Source organism: Topomyia yanbarensis, chromosome 2, assembly GCF_030247195.1.
Source record: "Topomyia yanbarensis strain Yona2022 chromosome 2, ASM3024719v1, whole genome shotgun sequence".
NCBI lineage: Eukaryota > Metazoa > Arthropoda > Insecta > Diptera > Culicidae > Topomyia > Topomyia yanbarensis.
Genome location: NC_080671.1, coordinates 293017104 through 293032643, shown reverse-complemented (window position 1 = coordinate 293032643; position 15540 = coordinate 293017104). Strand labels below are relative to the sequence as shown.

At 41.9% G+C, this 15540-nt stretch overlaps 1 long non-coding RNA gene and 1 pseudogene across 1 annotated transcript; one reads left to right on the top strand and one right to left on the bottom strand.

Annotated features, from left to right (window-relative positions):
- The window catches only part of LOC131680441 (uncharacterized), a 61763-nt pseudogene extending 48924 nt beyond the window's left edge, over positions 1–12839 (bottom strand).
- On the top strand, positions 1809–4184 carry LOC131683280 (uncharacterized). Its single transcript, XR_009304462.1, has 4 exons — positions 1809–2032; positions 2115–2297; positions 2356–2656; positions 2714–4184. It is a non-coding gene; the product is annotated as an uncharacterized LOC131683280 (long non-coding RNA).
- Positions 12840–15540: the final 2701 nt, after the last annotated feature.

Below are 15540 nucleotides of genomic sequence, written 5' to 3'. Positions count from 1 at the left end.
TGCTAGCTTAGCAATCATGCACTGTTGGTAAAAGTAGCATTTCAGCTAAACTTGAATTAGTTATAGCAATATGTCTTGAAACATTCTTGTGTGACTTACTTAGAAAAGAAGTATTACGCTATACAAATATTTGAAAGCACTTTTAAATTCACACTTGTATTATATTACATACTACACGGTGTTCTTATAAGTCCAACTTATAGTATAGTGAAATTAAAACGGAAACCTTTCTCAAAACTGTAAGAAATTTATAAAATTTGACATCCAAGTCTTGTTTTTCGGAGAAAAATATTTTGATTTTATATTTCCTTAAATTGATACTAATTTATTTGAGCAGTAGTACACAAAAAACCAATCTCAAAAGCTTTATTCATCAATGTTTGTTTTTGTTCTTAATATTTGAAAAGCTTGAAAGAAATCTGAACGTCTCAGGTTAAATTTTTATTTGACCGTATAATGTGCTTCTTGCTATTTTCATTTTTTCCACAAATAAAAAAATCGAAAAGTCTACTTAGCCTTTAGAGGCGGAGGGGGTTGGCAAAAGTCTACTAGGGAGAGGGGGGTGCTGGGTTCAAAAAATCTCAAATTTCGGTCTACGTGGGTCCCTTAACTTCATACATTTAGTTGGACAAATCAAAAAATAATGTCCATATGAGCAACGGAAAATAAAGCTCACAAGGAAAGAAAATGTTTCATTAAACCCGCTATTAGAATGTAAAGATCAGAAATAAACTTCAATCGTAAGAATCGGACTGAGATCCTTCAGCATAAGAAACGCTAAAAAAGTTGTCAACCGCAAAACTCGACAAGGATGAACCTCCAGTTTAAAAACCGGTTAAAATTAAATAATTCGTATGCAAGAGTATCCGTATATCGCGACGTTCAAGATAAAAAGTCGGCTAAAAAACTACTTTGTAAGAATCGATTAGTTTTTCCGGTTTTTATACTGAAGGTTATTTAATCCGACTCTTACAGAGGAGAACCTCAGTTCGATTTTTATGCTTGAAGTTTATATAAGAATTTCACATTCAAAACATTTGAAGCAGGTTTTACGAAACATGTTCTGTCCTTGCGATTTTATTTTTGGTCGTTCATATCCACTAGACAACACGTTCCATGGCGACACTAGTGAACTCTAGTGATATGGAAAAACTCACTTTCTTCTTGCATCTGAACCGTACATCAAAAATTACGTATCTGATTCACGGTCCGCGATCATCCAAGAACACATGCGAATATGCGAAAGGCACACGGTCATAAAATATAATTTATACACGCGAAGTTACATACACGTTAACATACGCGACATAGAAACTCACACGCGAACGAAAACGTTAATGTACAAACGCCTAAACCCTTCACAATGATACACGCAATCGCGAACTCCCTACGCCCGCACATATCTGATCCGTAAAATGAATATCACATTCAGAATCACGGCCCACTGCAATTGGCCTTAAGCAGTTTAGTGGGTAACATTTCCCGTCTGGTTTTCAATTGTATTGTTGAGAGTCCTGTCGAGACCCTAGCTCTACTGCTCCAGTAGGACAACTCTCGAGAAAAATGTACTCTGGGTTTTAACTGGAGTGTGCGGCGAAGGGTTACTCCCCCACATATCGCACCGCCATGCCCTAACCCCAACTCGTTAAACCCCCTTAGATCCCTCTCCACGAGTCCCATCAGACTACCACCCCATCAGACCCCGATAATCTACGTAAATCTGATCCCTTAGATAAACAGCCAAAACAGGGCACCATATTATTCGTATAATCTATTCAAATTTATTCACAGATTCGTTTTTTTTCAGGTGTTGAACGTGATCATGGAATTCGGTAATTTATTCGTTTTCGTGACACTTATTCAGGACTTTTTTTGGTAGAATTGTTTACACCTGATCTCCATAATAGTCCACCCTGGACACTAATCCAGACTCATTAACCTGCCCAGAAACCAGTGTCATGCAAACTCGTTCGAGTCCAAATGCTTTCCGAGTTTCAAAGTTTTGCGATCGTCTAAATATTTCAAATTAATGGTAACGATAAACTTTGTCGGTTAGAAAAACTTTCAGTATAGTAATAGTCTGTATCACCTGGCAATCTGACTTCCTTGAATAGCACAAACCGTCGTGTTTTTATATCCTTGCATTATGGAAATTGTACAAAACTCGGAAGGATACGACCAGCACCGAGCTATAGGACAATTAGTAGTGGTCGAAAAATGCAAGTGTTACTCCGGAGCTCCTATTGAACCACTAATAATCTAATCGTTGCACAATTATTTCGTGGTTAATTTGTGTGGTTTGTTTACATTTCTGATTCTTGGATCCCCAATTACCAAACTTTTTTTTCTTTCCAGGAAATGAACCACAACGGCAGCCGATACACATCGTTCGTCTTTGCTAGTGGAGGGATCGCTGGCAGCGGCGGTGCCCGAGGGGAACTGAGCAGTGGAAATTTGAGCAGAAAGCTGAGTAGTCCGATGGCAGAGTCGACACAGCTGGACAGCAGCGGTATCCGGGGGAATCTTTACGACAGTCCGGTACGACAGGTTGGAGTTGGGAAAAGAAGCCTACCTCTCCGTTGCAAAATAGCAGGACAAATTTTAGAAGCAGCTGAACGGCGTCCGGGTCCAGTATGGATCGATTGATTGATCCTAAGTGAGTTTGCAAGTTTACACGTCCTTTATAGGTTCTAATTCAAGTTTAATTTTGCAGGATTTACACGGATGTTCAGAGCCGAGGATTGGTTAACCGGTTGGTAACGTACCACGATAAAACGCAATCGCCGTTAAATGGGAATCAATCGATGACTAGCCTGTACTCGAAGCCGGGTCGATTTCCTGTGTGGTGGAGGAGAAACAATTCTTCGATAGCTACCATTGGTTCGGATTTCCCCGTCAGAGAAGTCCGTGTTTAAGGCTGACACAAGGTGGAACATTTTACGGGAGGGATCGTTGCTCATTCCGGCGGAACCTCATCTGAAGATGGTCCGAACACATAGACACGAGGATGAGATTGATGCGGAAAATAGTGTGATTGCGCCTTCAACAGAACTGGATGCCGATTGGATTAAGAAACAATGTAAGGAACTATCGGAGGTTGATTCAGGCGAAGCTGGTACGAAGCAAGCTCGGAAAATTACATACACGGCTTCACATCCGTGTCGAGGGTCGGCGAATCAGCAGCTGCAGACGAAGAAATTATGTAGTAAAAATAATATCTCAAGTTCACTTAGCTCGAGCCTGGTGATGAACACTCCGAAAGTAGAACACGTAGCGCACCGACCGGCACGATTAAATGTGGATGTCTTTCTCGACGCCGGCAACATTGAATGCGACGGTTCCAGTTAGCATGATTGAATCGAGCAAACCGGCAAAATTAAGTAGGATTGATTCCGCTCCTTTGCCACAGATTACGAGAATTGTTCCGGAGTTTCAACTGCCTCTGATGGAATATCCGCCACTAAAACTAACGTTAACAAGAAATATAACGTCCATGACATGACGAAACGGTGGTTCGACCCACGTCCACAGACAGTGAAGATAAGGATGATGATGATAAAGTAGGCGGACGAATCAGTTTCATTAAGCCAAAGATAAATCGCCTATGCCAAGGTTGTTTTGAAGAGGTTCGAGCGTTCGAAATCATCGTTGATTCTGAGCTGCTTGAGTGATGATTTTGATGAAGACGAGGAATCGCCTATAGTTACGCCATCGCAGGGTTCATTTTATACGATAGACACCGCGGATGCACCACCGAAGGTTGAAGAGAAGAAACGGCTTCCGTCCCGATAATGAGCGGTATTTCAGCAATAGTTAATAGCCCGAGCAAGGATCCTGGCCTAGGTAAAATTGATCCACCGAAACCGGTGGAAAATGTAAAAACGATAGAGCAACCCAAGTAAATCACGGGATTTGCTTTCGGAAGTACAACTGCTACCGTCAGCTCGGCTCCGGTTACAGCACATCAATCCGATACATAATTCGCGTTTGGGACGCCCACTTAACCGGTTACTGCTAAAATCAAATCATCGAAAATACCACGTATCGTTTTCCTGTGCTTGGATTTCGGTACGTACGGAATCGGACGGCGTTTATCGCCGTTACCATTTTATCGGAAAATAATGCGTTTCGAGGTATTAATCACACGCCTACATCAAAAAATTATATAATTTGCAACTAATATTTTAAAAAGCCTGACGCTAATAAAAATTTTGAATCGAAAAAATATTGCTGTTTTTGTTTTTATTTGACAAAAAAGAAAACCCAAACGTTTAAAATAAGAAGAAGAAAACGAAAATAATGAGCACGACGATCGCCCGATTTTCTATAGTTCTACATCGGGCTCACGTCGGTCCGATTACGTCGATGCGTTTGGCATATTTGAAGGTTGACGCGGTTTATGCAAATGGTGCAAAATTGCAGGATATAAACCCGATATCCTGCTCTGATCGGCCCGTTATCGGGCTTAGTCGGCCCGATCATCGGCCTGATAATCGGGCCGATTGAGCTCTACAAAATTTACTGGGTATTAGCGTTCAAAATAGTGACGCAAAAACGTGACATCGCTTGATTTTAGATTTTAGAATGACACCCTGCCCCAGATAGTGCAGTAAGACGTTTTCAATGTCAAAATATCTTTCTATGAGGCACTGTATAAATCATTTTATCACTGCAAGGGATAGCAGTGATAAAATGATTTATACAGTGCCTCATAGCGGTGAAAATGCAACTTAGTACGCTGTTTACATGTAAACTGTCGAAAAATTCCATACAAACTTCGAACACGCTGGTCTTGTAGCTAGATCTAGGGGCAGATCACTCTAAGAATGTATAACAAATTTTCATCAAATTAGAAAAAATGCGTTTAATTTCCATTTTTGCATCAGCTTTGCACTCCCTCGCAGAAAAGTTTGTTTAACAAACGTCCTACGCTGATCCACTTTGTTCGACGTTTTGTCAAATGTAGGGCTAGTTTTTCTGTAGGGTTTTGACGTCTTACACGCAACGCAAACAACATTGCACGCAACGCAAAAACATTGCACGCAACGCAAAATACATTATGAATTTCTATTTTGATGGAAATAAATGCATTTAATTTCGCTGATTTTTAAAAATGCATCACAAGTAATCTGCCCCTAGAGCTAGATTCATCCGATTTGGACCAGAGACTCTTGATAGGACTAGAAATCTTATCTTAAATACGTTTATTTAGGCCCAAATGCTTTAGCTTAACGAGGCCGATAATTCATTTGTTTTTAATTACATGTCACATGTTAGTGGGGGAAAGGAAAGCCGTATTTAGGGGCGGCTTGCTCCCCTCTTATGTAAGTAAAGGAAAAAGGTAGGAAGTGGGATACATATTGTGTAATTGACATCGTCGTTTGCTGATTGATCATTGTGGCGGATATGCACACTTTGTTGTAGTGTTGTAGTTTCCAGCCTGTAATCGCAGGGGCGAGGGGAGGGTCGATATTTCGGATAATTATTGGCACTCTATATCATCTGCATGTGAGGTATGTCATGATGTTCTGGGTAGACGGTTATCAAGAAGGGTATGCACCGAAGACTCGTGAAGCAATGCCATATTGTAGATACAGGGATAGGTTGGTGAGATTCTACTGTGAATGAGAGAGGGGAAAATGTATTAAACTTGGACATCAATGGTTTTCAAAAAGATATAGATAAGAAAAATATAGGGGTGGTCACGGCTTGCCAGGACGTCCCGGACTGGCACATAGGGTGATCTACCTCGGGCCCGAAGGGAATCTATTAGTTGGGACCTGGCAACACAGTACTCTGCGCACAGCCAAACAACATGCTCGATGTCGTGGTAGCCGTTCTCACAAACACAATGATTACTTTCAGCAAGCCCTATACGATGGAGATGCGCGTCAAACGAGTAATGGTTGGACATGATCCTTGACATCGTACGAATAAAGTCCCGGTTCACATCCAACCCCTTAAACCAAGCATTCGTTGATACCTTCGGGATAATGGAATGTAGCCACCGTCCCAGATGCCCATTGCTCCATGAGGTTTGCCAACTATCGAGCGTCCTCTGACGAGAGATACTGAAAAATTCGTTGAAGCAAATTGGTCTTTCGTAAGTGTCGCCTTCTAATGCGCCCACCTTGGCTAAAGAGTCCGCCTTCTCATTGCCCGCAATAGAACAATGTGACGGGACCCAAACCAAGGTAATCTGGTAAGATTTTTCAGATAAAGCACTCAGATATTCCCGTATTTTCCCCAGGAAATACGGTGAGTGCTTTCCAGGCTTCACCGCACGGATGGCCTCAATGGAGCTGAGACTATCCGAAACGATGAAGTAATGGTCTGAGGGCAGGGTGTCAATGATCCCGAGAGTATACTGAATGGCAGCTAATTCCGCGACGTAAATTGAAGCAGGATCGTTGAGTTTGAATGAGGCAGCAAGATTTTCGTTGAAGATACCGAAGCCTGTGGACCCGTTGAGAATTGATCCGTCAGTGTAGAACATTTTGGCGCAGTCGACTTGATGGTATTTGTTATAGAAAATATTTGGGACCACTTGTGGGCGAATATGATCCGGAATTCCACAAATCTCTTCCTTCATGGATGTATCGAAAAATACAGTGTGATCAGAAGTATCTAAGAGATGAGCACGGTTGACGTTATACGTAGATGAATTGATGTTCTGTGCCATGTAATCGAAGTACAAGGACATGAATCTGGTCTGAGAATTAAGCTCGACAAGCCTTTCGCAATTTGCAATCACCAATGGGTTCAGAATATCGCATCGAATGAGTAATCGATATGAGAGGTCCCAAAATCGATTTTTCAGAGGAAGAACGCCCGCCAGCACTTCGAGACTCATCGTGTGGGTCGAGTGCATGCAACCCAAGGCAATACGCAAGCAACGATACTGGATTCGCTCCAGTTTGATGAAATGTATGTTCGCAGCGGAGCGAAAGCAGAAACATCCGTACTCCAACACTGATAATATCGTTGTTTGGTACAACCTGATTAGGTCTCCTGGATGGGCACCCCACCATGTTCCAGTTATTGTACGGAAAAAGTTGATCCTTTGTTGGCACTTCTGTTTCAGATACCTAATGTGACATCCCCAGGTACCTTTAGAGTCGAACCATACCCCGAGATATTTGAATGTTGAAGCCTGAGCAATAGTTTGATCCATTAATTGAAGCTGTAGTTGCGCTGGTTCACGCTTTCTAGAAAATACGACTAGCTCAGTTTTCTCCGTGGAGAACTCGATACCCAGCTGGAGAGCCCAAGCAGACAAATTGTCCAAGGTATCTTGCAGTGGTCCTTGCAAGTCGACGGCTTTAGGACCTGTAATAGAGACCACACCGTCATCTGCAAGCTGCCTTAGCGTGCAGGAATTGACAAGACATTCGTCAATGTTATTCACGTAAAAATTGTAGAGGAGAGGGCTTAGACATGAGCCCTGGGGAAGGCCCATGTAGCTAAATCGTGATGTCGATAAATCGCCATGCGAGAAATGCATTTGTTTTTCAGACAACAGGTTTAGCAAAAAGTTATTTAAAATTGGCGAAAGACCATGCTGGTGCAACTTCTCATAAAGAATGTTGATCGAAACTGAATCGAAAGCCCCCTTAATATCCAAGAATACTGATGCCATCTGCTCTTTGTTAGCATATGCCATTTGAATTTCTGTTGAGAGCAACGCAAGGCAATCGTTCGTCCCTTTACCTTTGCGGAAGCCAAATTGTGTATCTGACAGTAAGCCATTTGTTTCGACCCAATTATCGAGGCGAAACAAGATCATTTTTTCGAATAACTTCCGGATACAGGACAGCATTGCAATCGGACGATACGAATTGTGGTCGGAGGCTGGTTTTCCTGGTTTTTGGATGGCGATGACCCTCACCTGTCTCCAGTCATGTGGGACAATGTTACCCTCAAGAAACCTATTAAATAAATTCAACAAGCGTCTTTTGGCAGAGTCTGGCAGATTCTTCAACAAGTTGAATTTGATTCTATCTGACCCCGGGGCTTTATTGTTACATGATAAGAGAGCAAGTGAGAACTCCACCATCGTAAACGGTGTTTCGTTCGCGGTATTGTAAGGCGACGCGGCGCGGTAGATTTTCTGTGCCGGGGCGGAATCCGGACAAACTTTCTTGGCGAAATCGAATATCCAACGGTTTGAATATTCCACGCTCTCGTTAGTACTGTTTCGGTTTCGCATACGTCGGGCCGTGCCCCAAAGAGTGCTCATCGATGTTTCTCTTGTTAACCCGTCGACAAACCGGCGCCAGTAACTGCGTTTCTTAGCTTTCATTAAATTTTTCATTCGCTTTTCTAATATCGCGTACACTCGATAACTAGCAACTAACCCGTCGTTCCGGAAGGTTTTATACGCGGCAGCTTTCTCCGCGTACACGTTTGAGCACTCTTTGTCCCACCACGGGTTGGGAGAACGTTTTTGGGTGTTCACGTCGGGTACTCGTTTCGTCTGAGTTTGAATCGCGCTATCGAGAATCGAGTTGGACAAAAACTTATATTTTTCATCCGGGGGAAGTACCTGTGTTGAATCGATAGTTTTGGATATCGCAGCAGCGTAGCTCTTCCAATCAATGTTTCGTGTGAGGTCATAGGGAACATTGATTGGTGCCGATGGTCTTGAACCAGTGGTGATTGCAATTACAATTGGTAAGTGGTCACTACCGTGGGGATCAGATATTACCTTCCGCTTGCAATCTAACCGTAGTGATGTCGAGCATAAAGATATGTTCAGTGCACTTGCTTGCGCAGGTGGTCTAGGGATCCGTGTCATTTCCCCTGTGTTCAGAATTGTCATATTGAAGTTGTCACAAAGGTCTTGAATTGTCGAAGATCGATTATCGTCGTATAGACAGCCCCACCCCGTACCGTGAGAGTTAAAGTCTCCAAGAAGCAGGAGGGGCGAGGGAAGGTGTTCAATCACGTTGGAGAATCTTCGATATCCCATCATGGCCCTAGGAGGAATGTAAATAGAAGCAATGCAAAGATATTTGCCTTTGATTGTTGTTTGACAAGCGACAACTTCAATTCCTGGCGTCGAAGGGAGGTTGATTCGATTGAAGGAGTAGCACTTTTTGATCCCTAAAAGTACCCCTCCATATGAGTCTTCTCGATCCAAGCGGATAATGTTAAAATCGTGGAAGTTGAGGTTTATATTAGAAGTTAGCCATCTTTCACATAGGGAAAATGCATCACAATGATTGTAATTTAGCAAGTGTTTTAATGAATCGATTTTGGGGATAATACTTCTGCAGTTCCACTGTAAAACAGTGATCAGATCCCTGATTCCGTCTAATAAGTTAGCCATCGAAGGATACGATCGCTGTAAGGAGGGGCCATTGTTCAGTCAACTGTTTTAAAAATGTTCTTACTGTTGGTAGAATAGCAACCAGCAAGCTTTTCATAGGATCGGTAATGTTGAAAGCTGTGAATATCCAGTCCACAATGTCAGAAAATTTAAGGAATCCCGTTTTAGGGTGAGTTTCTGACTGTAAAATTGGAGCACTTGGGATTTTTGGTGCCTCGGGGAGTGCTGGGAACTCCTGGTTGTATCTCAATTTCCCAAAACCAGGAGGTATTATCTTCGGATTTATACCAGCACTTCCAGTTGATGAATTATTTTTATTTTGTACCCTTGTTTGGGACAACCTAGGACCCTTACGAGGAAGTTCAGGTGAGTTTTGATTAGGTCTTTTCCTAGAGTTTCCAAGCGGAGCCAAAGAATGCCCCTCGCAAGGGTCGTTAGAGGCGTTATCGTCAGTTGGCAAGAGAGCGAATGGGTTTTCGGAGATAAGTGGAACAGCTCTTTTAAGCATTTCTGCGTAAGAGCGTCTGGAGCGATCTTTGGCGGATCGCTTCAGTTTATCCGCGCGAAGTTTGTACGTTGGGCATGTCAAAAGTGCATGCGGATTCTCCCCACAGTAAACACACTTCTCAGCGGGCCTACTGCAAGTATCATCCGCATGGCGTTCCCCACATTTACCGCACCGTTGCTTGTTGCTACAGTAGGTGGCCGTGTGACCTAGCTGCTTGCAATTGGAACAATTCATGACCCGCGGTACAAACAGGCGTACAGGTAGACGAGCTCCTCCCACTTCAACGTGGCTCGGAAGTGCAGATCCGGCGAAGGTTACGCGAAACGAGTCTGATGGATAGTAATTACCATCTTCGATGGACTTTGAGTGCAATTGCTTGCACTCCAAAATCTTAACTGATTGAAGGTTAGGGTCCTTAAAGTGGCCAGCCCCATCATTCATCAGATCATCGACAGTTAGACCCGCATCACTTACCACACCGTCGATCTCCACATCACGAGAAGGGATGTAGACGCGATACTCCAGCGTAAAGAGGCTATTGCTAACGATATCATTGGCCTGTTTCAAGTCAGTAACGACTACGCGCAGTTTATCTGACTGAACCTTTTTAATCTCGGTTACGGCCGAGTAACGTTTTGTCAGCTCCCGTGCAACAGTTATGCTGTTTAACGGTTTATTTTTGGGCCGAAAGTATACCACCCAAGGACCAGCGGATCCATCCTGGTAAACCTTGACTCGGGGGGGCTGTGAGACATTGGGGGGAAGTGGATCGACCATAACATTATCTGTCTCAGTATCAGATATATGTTCTTCTTCCCCATAATATTCGTCTTCGGAGGGTGATCCTTCTGTTTGTTCCATTTTGTTGCGGGAGCAACACGCTCGACCGCACTGTTTAACTTAAATCAAAATAAAAAATCAAAAGCAATAAAAAGAAAGAAAAAAAAATCGATAAGAAAAGTAAAAAACAAAACACTTCACCAGTTGGTTCCTGACGAGCTGGTAGGTGAATTGATCCTTCGTTTGTTTTATCCGTCACCCGCGTGACCTTCACACAATAGAGCTGATATAGCTCGTCTAAACAAAGCCGTCTTTCAGGCAAGAAAACTGTTTAGTAACTTCACTGCACCGATATCGCAGGTAATAATTATCACTCGCGGGACTGTTTATTACTAATGCTTTACTGCAGCCTCTGCCACAGCAAGCACCTTCGTACTACCGAAAAAACTAAACCACACCGGAGAGAACAAAAAGCACTTGTTTCCCGGTACAAAGTTGGGTTACGAATGGGACTAGAAATCGACTCAGGATGGGCCGACTAAGTTTTCAAAAATTTGAAATTGGGCAGTCTAGTGCCCACCTCCACCAGTTGGAGCAGCCGTACGTCGCCAAGCTGCATCGAACCTGTGGCGCAAGCGAGGTAAACACTCTTTAGTGATCGAGTCTGACATGAATCATGTCACATGATAGCCATCCAGGACAGAATAATGCCAACGAGGAATTGCAGGGGGTATATTTGTCACCAAGACGTCGAGGATATATTCCGGATGTGTCATTCGCCGCACGAGACCATCGACCTCATTACGTCAAGCTACTGCGTACTATCCAACACAACCTACACCGAGTGTCACAATAGCGTTGCTATGATTTTGCTATTACCGCTGCAACAACCGCTGGTCTTTTGGAAAATATTGTCCCGAACTACCGTTATCTGCTGTGTCTGTTCTGGGAAATGCCCGTTTCAAGCTGTACTGGGATCGCACTGTTCTATCGGACCAATTCCTATATCACAACTGCTTAGATATACTGGTCTATGACTGGCCTCGACGTCGCCGTTCCACTGGACCGCAATCTGGTAGATACTCACGACGGAAAAGTTGCCAGATATCGCCCTCTGGCGAGTTACTGGGTAGTAAACCGCCAACACATACATGCGCATGATCGCGTTGGGTTGTGATAATTTGCTGCGGCGAAATTTGGGGTCGGTACTAATTAGTACAGTATAAACTATACAAATAGATCACTTTATTGCTTTTTATTTAATTATTCCTTCATTGCTTATCTTTCTTTCTACAATTAATTTCAAGTACAGATGTTAACCAGAGCCGTAGCAACCTTGCCCCTTAGGTTGCTATGGCTCTGGTTAACATCTGTAGCTGTGTTCATACCACTAGTAATGAGTTGAGCATATCGGTTGAATGCATTTTGAAAAACTAGTGAAGCCTGCTCTTTACTCTTTTCATCGAACGCCAATAAATTGTGTGATAGTTGAGATAATCGGAATGGCATGGAATATTCATTACTGTCTTTATTTTCGGTTTGCGACCATTTTCCAAGAAACGACCTGCCGATTTTTTTTATAAATTTCTTTATTAACGACCGAATGTACAAGCGGAATCAGTTTGACAACTGCATGAACTGTCCTAGATCGAAATTGATGTCTAGTATTATTTAATCGTTTGATAATATTTTCTAGTCTCTTTATTATAAACCCTTTCTTTTGTCGAGGACAGGTCACAGTGGAGTTATTTAAATCTGAATTAAAATCGCCTCCGAATTTAGTTAATTCGTCCGGATTAATTTGTTCTTCAACAGGTAAAGCTATTTTCATTAAATCAGAACTGCTTTCGGTTGTTTCGTTGCTCTGATCTTTGTTTTTATAGACCGAATTGGATATATCTACGCGTAGGTCATATCCGGGCCCCATATTGCTAGAATATTCGACGCGATCATTTACAGCTGCTTTTCAATTCAGACTGTCACTAAGTATCGCCTTATTACCATCGAGTTCGTCGTGTTTTACAAATGTGTTACTACCAACAATAAACGGATTACTTGTGTTTTTCATTACAGTACTAGAATCGACATTAAACAAACGATGAAAAGCCCCAGTGAGCCGCTTACGTGCTAATCCAAATATTTTATCAATTTTTTCGTATATAGTTCCGTATGTAGCTCTCCTTCTCTATGCTGTATTCCCACAATGCTAGATGTTCTCATTTTATTGATAGCAGTTTCATTATTCTTACTGTAGTCAGAAGGATGCATTTCATGTATAACAGTTCGATCAACAGCATTTTGCTGTGTTCGAAAGTCGCTTACGTAGGATTTTGAGTCAGCTGACGACGAGAATAACGAGACTGTTTGAAGAAGGAAATTTCCGAGAAAAGGTTTCGCAGCTACTGCATATACCTACAAAAAAAATATTATATTTCATAAAACAGGTATTCGATACGATTCCTTATGATAATCTATTAATATTTAACTTTTAACCTTTGGTTTAGCGAGTTAGATGCTGGAAGTTTAATAAATATGATCCATTACCAAATTATGACACGCGTTTAGGGGAAGGGGGTGAGTGTATGAAAAATTGGGACAATTGTTAACCCATTATGTCCTAGCGTATGAAATTTCATACGCAAAAACAAACCATACTTGTTATACAATAAAGGCGTCTTCAAACATCTGGTCTTCTGTGAACGGTAATTAATTGGAATGGCATGGAATATTCATTACTGTCTTTATTTTTTGGTTTGCGACCATTTTCCAAGAAACGACCTGCCGGTTTTTTTTATAAATTTCTTTATTAACGACCGAATGTACAAGCGGAATCAGTTTGACAACTGGATGAACTGTCCTAGATCGAAATTGATGTCTAGTATTATTATGTCATTTATTTCGAGTATTTTTTATTGGCACTTTTAGTATAATGTAGTCCACTATGATACTTGCTTAGATTTGAAATTCCATTTGTGATTAGGACATTACGGGTTATTAGCGACTTATCGGCGGTAATACAATATGTTCATTGTTTAGAATAAAGATATATATAAATTGGGCAGTCTAGTGCCCACCTCCACCAGTTGGAGCAGCCGTACGTCGCCAAGCTGCATCGAACCTGTGGCTCAAGCGAGGTAAACACTCTTTAGTGATCGAGTCTGACATGAATCATGTCACATGATAGCCATCCAGGACAGAATAATGCCAACGAGGAATTGCAGGGGGTATATTTGTCACCAAGACGTCGAGGATATATTCCGGATGTGTCATTCGCCGCACGAGACCATCGACCTCATTACGTCAAGCTACTGCGTACTATCCAACACAACCTACACCGAGTGTCACAATAGCGTTGCTATGATTTTGCTATTACCGCTGCAACAACCGCTGGTCTTTTGGAAAATATTGTCCCGAACTACCGTTATCTGCTGTGTCTGTTCTGGGAAATGCCCGTTTCAAGCTGTACTGGGATCGCACTGTTCTATCGGACCAATTCCTATATCACAACTGCTTAGATATACTGGTCTATGACTGGCCTCGACGTCGCCGTTCCACTGGACCGCAATCTGGTAGATACTCACGACGGAAAAGTTGCCAGATATCGCCCTCTGGCGAGTTACTGGGTAGTAAACCGCCAACACATACATGCGCATGATCGCGTTGGGTTGTGATAATTTGCTGCGGCGAAATTTGGGGTCGGTACTAATTAGTACAGTATAAACTATACAAATAGATCACTTTATTGCTTTTTATTTAATTATTCCTTCATTGCTTATCTTTCTTTCTACAATTAATTTCAAGTACAGATGTTAACCAGAGCCGTAGCAACCTTGCCCCTTAGGTTGCTATGGCTCTGGTTAACATCTGTAGCTGTGTTCATACCACTAGTAATGAGTTGAGCATATCGGTTGAATGCATTTTGAAAAACTAGTGAAGCCTGCTCTTTACTCTTTTCATCGAACGCCAATAAATTGTGTGATAGTTGAGATAATCGGAATGGCATGGAATATTCATTACTGTCTTTATTTTCGGTTTGCGACCATTTTCCAAGAAACGACCTGCCGATTTTTTTATAAATTTCTTTATTAACGACCGAATGTACAAGCGGAATCAGTTTGACAACTGCATGAACTGTCCTAGATCGAAATTGATGTCTAGTATTATTTAATCGTTTGATAATATTTTCTAGTCTCTTTATTATAAACCCTTTCTTTTGTCGAGGACAGGTCACAGTGGAGTTATTTAAATCTGAATTAAAATCGCCTCCGAATTTAGTTAATTCGTCCGGATTAATTTGTTCTTCAACAGGTAAAGCTATTTTCATTAAATCAGAACTGCTTTCGGTTGTTTCGTTGCTCTGATCTTTGTTTTTATAGACCGAATTGGATATATCTACGCGTAGGTCATATCCGGGCCCCATATTGCTAGAATATTCGACGCGATCATTTACAGCTGCTTTTCAATTCAGACTGTCACTAAGTATCGCCTTATTACCATCGAGTTCGTCGTGTTTTACAAATGTGTTACTACCAACAATAAACGGATTACTTGTGTTTTTCATTACAGTACTAGAATCGACATTAAACAAACGATGAAAAGCCCCAGTGAGCCGCTTACGTGCTAATCCAAATATTTTATCAATTTTTTCGTATATAGTTCCGTATGTAGCTCTCCTTCTCTATGCTGTATTCCCACAATGCTAGATGTTCTCATTTTATTGATAGCAGTTTCATTATTCTTACTGTAGTCAGAAGGATGCATTTCATGTATAACAGTTCGATCAACAGCATTTTGCTGTGTTCGAAAGTCGCTTACGTAGGATTTTGAGTCAGCTGACGACGAGAATAACGAGACTGTTTGAAGAAGGAAATTTCCGAGAAAAGGTTTCGCAGCTACTGCATATACCTACAAAAAAAATATT